Source organism: Taudactylus pleione, unplaced genomic scaffold (assembly GCF_031769625.1).
Source record: "Taudactylus pleione unplaced genomic scaffold, aTauple2 ptg000256l, whole genome shotgun sequence".
Taxonomy (NCBI): domain Eukaryota; kingdom Metazoa; phylum Chordata; class Amphibia; order Anura; family Myobatrachidae; genus Taudactylus; species Taudactylus pleione.
In genome coordinates, this window is record NW_028284658.1 from 6,616,970 (window position 1) to 6,625,996 (window position 9,027).

General features: G+C 45.1%; 1 pseudogene; it reads left to right on the forward strand.

Moving 5' to 3' along the window:
• The first annotated feature begins 562 nt into the window (after positions 1-562).
• Positions 563-7,600, forward strand: LOC148514909 (EF-hand calcium-binding domain-containing protein 12-like; annotated as a pseudogene).
• The last annotated feature ends 1,427 nt before the right edge of the window (positions 7,601-9,027 follow it).

Sequence of the window (9,027 nt, forward strand, 5' to 3'; positions counted from 1 at the left end):
CCTGGAGGGAGGGATGTGAGAGCACTGGTATGTGTGAGAGGGACTGGAAGGCTCCTGCATCCCCCTGCACCTAAATAGTATTGCTGGGGAGCTGCTCCTTCAGGTCAGGGGTACTTTATTTTATGCATAGTGTTTTTTAGCAGCACTAGGCAATGTGTGGCACTCCAGCTGCTATGGAACTACACCTCCCAGCATGCCCTGCCACAGCTTTGCTGTTAGAGCATTATAACCCTGTGGAAGGGCATGCTGGGATGTGTAGTACCACATGAGCTGGAGTGAGTTTGTGATTTTTTTTTTGTGAACCTAATTTGCATTTGCGATCGAATTAGAGTCTAATGTTTTTTTTGTGAAGTAAAACCACTAAAACAATGATCCTGGACATGTTCAGCCGCTTACATATTTCTCCATTCCAGGACCAGTCCTAGTGTAAGCTCCGGAGATCTGTCGCCCATGGAAATAGCAGAATGAGTAGAAGTACTTGTGCCACCGCTGCCTTTATGCTGCAGCGCATGTAACGCATGGGAGCTGCTCCAATGACATTATCCGAGATGAAACTATACTGAATGTGACAATGGCTACAGAAGTCTCATTCCAGGACTTTCATCCACCAATGGATAATCACTTGATGGGGTACAAGCAGAGAGATCTGTCCTAGACTCATTTCTTCAAGGTGGCCTGCAGGACATTTGGACTTCAGAGTCAAGGACACAACGCATCATTGCTCCCCCCATGGAATAACTTCAATCTGGGTTACGAGAGGTTTCAGAAACGTCGCTTGTGACTTCTAACAGCATCATTAAGTTGCAATCTGAAAGGATGGCTGAGATCGGAGAGACTAGTAACACCGGTCAGAGCATTTCAGACTGGTTACTGGAAAGACAGTAGTTCAGGACCCAGTTGGACAGTATGGGGGATATAGACAAATGGCTGCTTGGAAAACCGGACCTGACAGACCTAGAAACCCGGGTACAGGATAGGATGGATGAGAGAAGTCTCAAAAGCCAAATGTCCCTAGAAACCACTGAAGAAACGGTGGGTTCAGCACTTAGAAATCACAATTTTCAGCAACTTTAGTCCTATCGACAGCCAAAGGGCAAACTTATCCTTCAGCACCGGTGCAGCTTAAGGTGGGACCAGAAATGTGAAACACTTATACTTAAACTCTCAGCAAATGCCCATTCAAACCTTTATAGTGTTACACAGGTATTTTATACTGACATATGATTCTTCTCCACCACTCAGTGGGAGCTGCTATGTTGGTTTTGCTAAGCGTGTTTTACATGCTGAGAGCTAAGACCATTATTGTTACAGAAGGACAATATTCTTATTCATTAATAGGAGGTGTAAACAGGTAGAGGATGGTAAAACATATGTTAATTTATTTATTGACCCAATTCAGTCATTAAAAATGTGGGGCATACTTTCAATATGGTAAAGGGCAGTAAACAACTTCTGAATACTTTCCTGAACAACACTATATCTGTGTCTGTGCATTAGAGTTCCATTTTAAACTGCTTCATTTTCTCCTGGCATCATTGTTGTTAAATTGGGGTCTATGTACTAAGCCTCGGATGGAGATAAAGTACCAACTAATCAGCTCCTACACTTCATAATATTAGCATCACTTTGGGTCATATATTCATGTGTTTTTAAATTGAAAGCTAACTAATCTGGTGGCATCCCAGCATCCTCCAGTATGACAATACAAGGATCGGCATTCCCTCCAGAAATTATTTTTGGCATCCCCCTCATACTCACACACACCTCTAGTAGAGGCAGCATTTCAGTTTACTGATTGAATCTCTGCTTAAATAATTAAGAGTTTTCAGGGAACTTGCGTTGGCTGGACTAAGAATGCATCTGCTCTGGTTTGAAACATCTTTTCACTATTCCTAGATACTTGTGATATCTGATATACCTCAATGAGATGATCCCTGTTACCAGCTATTGTGCTTCCAGGCATATAAAACTGAGGCAGGAGGTCACAGCATGATGAGAAGTTCGCAGTCCCGTGTGATCACACCCACCATCCAGCAGCCTAACCCGGAAGCCCTGGCTATCCTGGAAGGTTACCTGAATCAGCACTGGCTACGCCTGGTGGACCTCTATAACCAGACAGACAAGAGCAAGAGGAAGCAAATCTCCAGCCACGACCTGAAGACTGTGAGAAAAGAGGTGAAGATTTAAGAATTGTGGTTGGGTTGTTTGGTCAAAGGATAACTCTTTCCTAAGTTCTTATTTTCTCTTATTTATTACTTGTAGATAAATACATACTATACTAGTGTATCCAGTGGTGCTGGCCCTCATGTAATAGGCTCCACAGTTCCTGCATTCAACCTTGGATATTTGACATGTTTATCGAACTGACTGCTGGACTGTAACGTATGCCCTGCTCTTTCCTAGGCTAATATTCCAATCAGTGACTTGCAGTTTGATAACCTGGTGATCTCACTCAGCAATAAGCAGCCAAATCAACTCAACTACAAGGAGCTGTCAGTGGAACGTTATTCCTGGAGGAAGAAGAACGTGGAAGACCAGAAGAATGGTGTAACCGTCAGCTCAGGTAGACTAACACGGTCATCTCCTACACACCCTCACCTCAGGGATCCTTCCTGTGCAGAATAGTTGCCCATTGTCTTATTACTGACCAAATATTGGTTTTCTAGTTAACAAATGAGAGACAAGCTGAGAGTATAATGAGTGTGGTAGTTACATCATACATCCAGCAGGTAGACTCATCATGGCTGTTTAGTTTTTGGGTGGTGTTACATAAGAAGTCTCCAATGAAATGAGTGGATAGTGATAAAATGGAAGAAGACATGGGGTGACCATACTTTTACGGTCCATGGCGTGGACCATTATGCCTGGTGGTAACATCATCCTTTGTGGGTACAGAGAACAGATTGCACCTTCTCGACTGAAAAGCATAAGTACTGTTTTTGTTTGGGCGTAACGTGAGCTGCGACGCTGTGTGTTTTGTGTCTCCGTTGACCATTATCATGTTAAACATAAGTTTCCTCTGTCCTTGCAGCCGCAGTGAAAGTATTTCCAGCCTCCCAGCGACCACAACACTGAGGGAGGCAATTCCCAGCCTGTGGTGACCCTCTCTGGGATGCTGGATGGCCTAGGAAGCATAAGAACGGAATCTCGGCCAGTCCACAGTGTGCAAAAGGGGGGGAGCGGGTCACAGTTTCTGCAGGTGCCCCTAGTCAGTTTGGAGGAAAGAAGACCCCTCAGCTATGAGGACATGGAGGACATTGGGGAAAATACAGAGAAACTACAGAGAGAGGAAGCGCAGAGTAAAGGTGAGGACACCAAAGATGGAAATACGTAGGCATGGCCACCACTCCCGTTGTTACTGAACTACAAGTCTCAGCATCCTTTGCCAGAGAGTTATACTTTGTACAAGAGTAGCCGTCATCACTGTCAGTGGCACTTACCCCTACCCTCTACTGGGTACAGGAGATGCGTCTGAAATTGGCATCTACTGTGCATTCACACAACTCATACTAGAACGCAACACAGCAAGCCAATGGCACACCCACAAAATGCGCATTCATATTGTTAACGCCCATTTAGTATTCATACACAAAATGGCGTAACACTCTGAATAGAACATATATTCACATAAATGCATGTGCAGCCCGCAACGCGTGTGCAGTCTGCGAAAAATCACTAGATGCGAACAACTACTAATCTGTGCGCAATTCAGGATCAGGTCCTTAGTGTTAGGCTTAGGGAACCTGGCGACAGCACGGTATAAGCATTCGGTATTCAAACTGTCTTCCATACCCCCCCTTCCCCCAGAGTAACACTCGGCTTTTGGACTGGTTAGAGCAGTGCCATTTGGTGCGCACCGGCAATGCTGCCGTGGATGCTCATTCCCTGCCTTCTACACTGGGAGGGGAGACAGCAGAGCTGGTGGAACATTTCCGGAAACAGGCGCTGCAGCAGTATTACAAAATCCTGAGGCTGTGCCAGGCCTATGAGGTTCCTCTCACTGAGAATCTGCTGGAACGAGGTGAGGAACCAATTTTATTATCTGTGCTCTAGAGATGTTCACCTTGAATTGGGGATATTACTTGTGCCAGGGTCTGATTACCTTGCAGCCAGATAATTTTCCTTCCGCTAAAACTAAAGTGGCCTATATCGTGTCATTATTGACTGGCTCAGCTTTGGATTGGGCTTCTCCACTCTGGGAGCATGCAGATCCTCTGCTGGACAATTATACTGAATTTGTAACATTTTTCAGGAGCCAGGAAGAACAGTTTCGGCCTCATCCAGTATTATGACTTTAAAACAGGGAACCCGTCCTGTTAGCCAATATGTTGTACAGTTTCAGATTTTGGTATCAGAGCTCAAATGGAATGAAGAAGCCCTCACCTCAGATTTTTGGCACAGACTTTCTGATCGGTTAAAGGATGATATGGTCACCTGCGAACTTCCAACTAATTTAAACTATATGATTTCTCTCTGCAATAAAATTTACCTACGCTTTAGAGAATGCCAGGCTGAGAAGCATAGAACTGACCGTTACAAGCCTTCCCCACTACCCACTCCTACCCGCCTGCCTCCTTCTCCTACAAATGAAGAGCCCATGATGCAGGTGAATCATACCCATCTCTCCAAAGAGGAACGACAGAGAAGAATATTAAAAAATCTCTGCCTATATTGTGGAGATTCGGGTCATCTGGTGGCCTCCTGTTCCCGTAAACCAGGAGATCCTGGGGACATCAAGTTAGGAGTAATAAGTCCGTCCCCAAAATCTAAAGATTCTGTTTTGATCTTAGCCTGAGATCATAAGCCTAAACCTGTTTTTGTCACTGCTCTGTTGGACTCTGGAGCAGCAGGAAACTTTGTGACCTCCAGTTTTGTTGACGAGCTACAAATTCCTTGTACATCTCTTGATCATTCTGTCTCCCTGACCTCTGTAGATGGACGACCTCTGTTAAATGGAACTGTCTCTAAGGAGGCTCAGCCAGTCTTGGTTCATATTGGAGCACTCCATTCTGAACATCTTAAGTTCTTAGTGATACCCAAGGTTACCCATGAAGTTATTCTAGGATTACCATGGTTACGTCAGCACAATCCCAGGATTGACTGGTGCACTATGCAGGTTCTCTCATGGAGTACAAGTTGTTAGGAATCTTGTCTTCCCAAAGTACGACCGGTGAGGAAAATAGCATAACCAGTACTTCCAGCACTTCCTAAAGAATACCAAACCTTTGCTGATGTTTTTTCTGAAAAACAAGCTAATGTTTTACCTCCTCACAGAAAATGGAACTGCCCAATTGATCTACTGCCAGACAAGATGCCTTCTCGTGGTCATACTTATCCCTTATCCCTGCCAGAGACTAAAGCCATGTCGGAGTATATCCAGGAGAATCTGGAGAAAGGATTAATTCGACCTTCCACTTCTCCTGCTTTCTTTTTTGTTGCTAAAAAAGATGGGGGGTTAAAGACCATGTATAGACTACAGAGGCCTTAATGATATTACAGTTAAGAACAGATGTCCACTTCCATTGATTACAGAATTATTTGATAGAGTCAAAGGATCTGTCATATTCTCTAAGTTAGGCTTACGAGGGGCCTACAATCTTATCCGTAATCGTGCAGAAGATGAGTGGAAGACTGCTTTCAATACAAGAGATGGACACTTCGAATATCTTGTCATGCCCTTTGGGTTGTGCAACGCACCTGCTGGTTTCCAAGGTTTCGTCAATGAAATTTTCAGAGATCTGTTATACGTTTCCGTAGTTGTCTATCTAGATGACATTTTGATTTTCTCTTCATCCCTAGAGGAACACCACAAACATGTAAAAGAAGTCCTGTCCCACCTGAGAAAGAACCATCTCTACTGTAAATTAGAAAAATGTGTCTTCAGAGTTCCTAGTGTACCTTTCCTTGGCTATATCATCTCTGTTTCCAGTCTAGAAATGGATCTTAATAAAGTTCAAGCGATTTTGGACTGGTCTCGACCTCAGGCAATGAAGGCTGTTCAGAGACTTCTCGGATTCGCCAATTATTATAGACGTTTCATCAAGGGATTTTCATCTTTAATGGCTCCCATTACAGCTTTAACCCGCAAAAATACCAACCCTGCTCTGTGGCCTCCTGAGGCAGAAACAGCCTTTCAACATCTAAAGCAGGCTTTCATAACAGCGCCAGTCTTAAGACAACCTGACTTGGATAGACCCTTCCTGTTAGAAGTGAACGCAACTTCAGAGGCAGTGGGAGCTGTCCTCTCCCAACATTTTGAGGACAATCGAATCCATCCATGCGGGTTCTTTTCTAAGAAGTTCTCGCCAGCTGAAAGAAACTATGCCATAGGAGAACAAGAACTTTTAGCCTGGCATTAAAGGAATGGCGATACCTTTTGGAAGGGGCTAAATTCCCCTTTACTGTCTTCACGGATCATAGGAATCTTCTGTTCTTGAAAAATATTCAGTGTTTGAGTTCCCATTTGGCCCGGTGGGCAATATTTTTCTCTTGTTTCCAATTTACTTTGACTTTCCGCTCAGGAGCTCTCAACCAAAAGGCTGATGCCTTTTCAAGATCCTTGTCCTGTGGCAACAATTCTGAGATTCTGCGTAGTACTCCAGTGTTAGAGTTGAAAGTATTTGCTGCAATACAACTACAACCTCCTACTGGGAAAACTTTTGTTGCCCCAGAGTTAAGGAAGCAGCTACTTACATGGGCTCACTCTTCACGGTTCACAGGTCACTCTGGCATTCGGAAAACACTGGAGTTCCTAAGAAGATCTTATTGGTGGCCATCAATGAAAGTTGACGTAGTGGAGTTCATTTCTTCCTGCACCCTATGTGCACAGCACAAGTCTCCTCGTCAATCCCCAGCTGGTGAACTTTTACCTCTGCCCATTCCATCTCGTCCGTGGATGCACTTCTCTATGGATTTTATAACAGATTTACCAAATTCTGATGGCCATACCACCATCTGGGTCGTGATAGACCGATTTTCAAAGATGGTTCACTATGTACCTCTGAAGAAATTACCTTGTGCATCGGATCTGGCTCATCTTTTTGTTCAACATATATTTCGTCTCCATGGACTTCCTACCGAGATTGTCTCGGATCGGGGTGTTCAATTTGTAGCGAAGTTTTGGAGAGCACTCTGTTCTGTTTTACAAGTGAAATTGAACTTCTCTACGGCTTATCACCCGCAAAGTAATGGATCTACTGAGAGAGTAAATCAGGATCTTGAGACCTTTTTAAGAATTTTCATGTCTTCCTCCCAAAATAATTGGTCTGAATTTCTTCCTTGGGCTGAATTTGCGCACAATGCTTCTTACCATTCCTCCACAAATCAAACTCCATTCCTTATTGTGTATGATCTTCACCCTTGAGTCCCTAAATTCCGGAGTCTGCCTGTCTTTGAAGTACCGGCTGTGGATGACACTGTACGGAAGTTTGCCTCAATATGGGCCCAAGTACGCACAAATTTGGAAAAGACCTCCTCACGTTACAAAATTCAGGCAGACAGGAAGCGAAGGAAAGTGCCTCAAATGCAAATCGGGGATCAAGTTTGGCTATCTACACGTAATTTTCACCTCAGGGTTCCATCAATGAAGTTTGCTCCATGATTCATTGGACCCTTTTCCATTACTGAAGTAATCAATCCAGTTTCCTACCGTCTCCAACTTCCTTCCTACCTAAGAATCCCTAATTCTTTCCACATATCCCTACTCAAGCCGTTGATTCTCAACAAGTTCCTCAAAGTCCTTCCAGTTCTTCCCCATGTCCAAACTGAGAGAGGTGTGGAGTTTGAAGTGTCCCAAGTCTTGGATTCCCATGTCCGAAGGGGTCAGTTGCAATATCTTCTGGATTGGAGAGGCTATGGCCCGGAAGAACGCTGCTGGACTAATGCCCAAGACATTTGTGCTCCTACACTCATCAGGAAGTTTCACTATACCCATCCAGAGAAGCCTGGTAAGTGTCCTGAGGCCACCCGTAGGGAGGGGGGTACTGCCATGACCAGGGTTTACTGGCATAGGGGATGATGGGTATTACCTATGAGAGCACTGTGGCATGGTCCTTCCAGCGGAGGGGCTGGTGTCTGGCGGCGCGCATTGGCTGTGCGAAGTGTTCCGCGGGCACTATGTCATTCTGGCCAGGGTAGGCCTGGTGGTGTTTCCGCTCCACTCTGGCGCCGCCATTTTGCCTCTGGTCATGTGACTTAGCTGCCCCAGTCCTGGCGTGTCACATGCTCTCTCTGACCTATCACGATTCTGCACTGGGTACTTAAGGGAGTTCAGAGCTTCCCATAGTTGCCAGTGCAACATGTTTCACAGCGTAGCTGTGAGAGAGTCTGTGTGCCTTGAATTATCTGTTTGAGTGCTTCCTGTGCTCCTGCTGGATTCCAGCTTCCAAGTAGCCTGCACCGCTCTGCCTGCTTCCAGTCTACTGCCAGAACCATCCTGCATCTGCTATTTACCCTTTCCCTGCCAGAGGACCTGTGTCTACAGTTAACCCTGAACCTGCTCTGTATCCATTTACCTAGCTCTCTGATTCCACTCTGAGCCATCACAGTTCTACTCTCCACTTAATTCCATCAGCTGTTACCATTCTAATTACTCCATAGCCCCTCTGGATTTTACCTCACCAGTATCAATCAGTGACTGTTATCCTGTCTGCAGCCCTGCAGTTATCATTTGGATTACAAAGACTTTTATTATTTCTGCAACTACCTGGACATTACCTATACACATTACAATACAGCCTCTAGTCATCACCTTCCTCGTTATACTCTGGACTTTATTTTATCTGTATACATGTCTTCAACTTCACCTATTAAAATACCCACTTTCCAATTTAAATCCGTTCAGGTGTCTGCTCCTATTTCCACTCCGGGTCCACAACAAACTCTGGGCCTGATTCAGACCCGCTCGCGAGCGCTCGCAAGCGGGTCGATGGTGCCCTAGTGCACATGCGCACGACGGAGGGGGCTCCGTCGTGCGCATGCGTGAGAGCCGGGGAGCGACGGGAAAACCGTCGGTCCAGGTCTCGCACC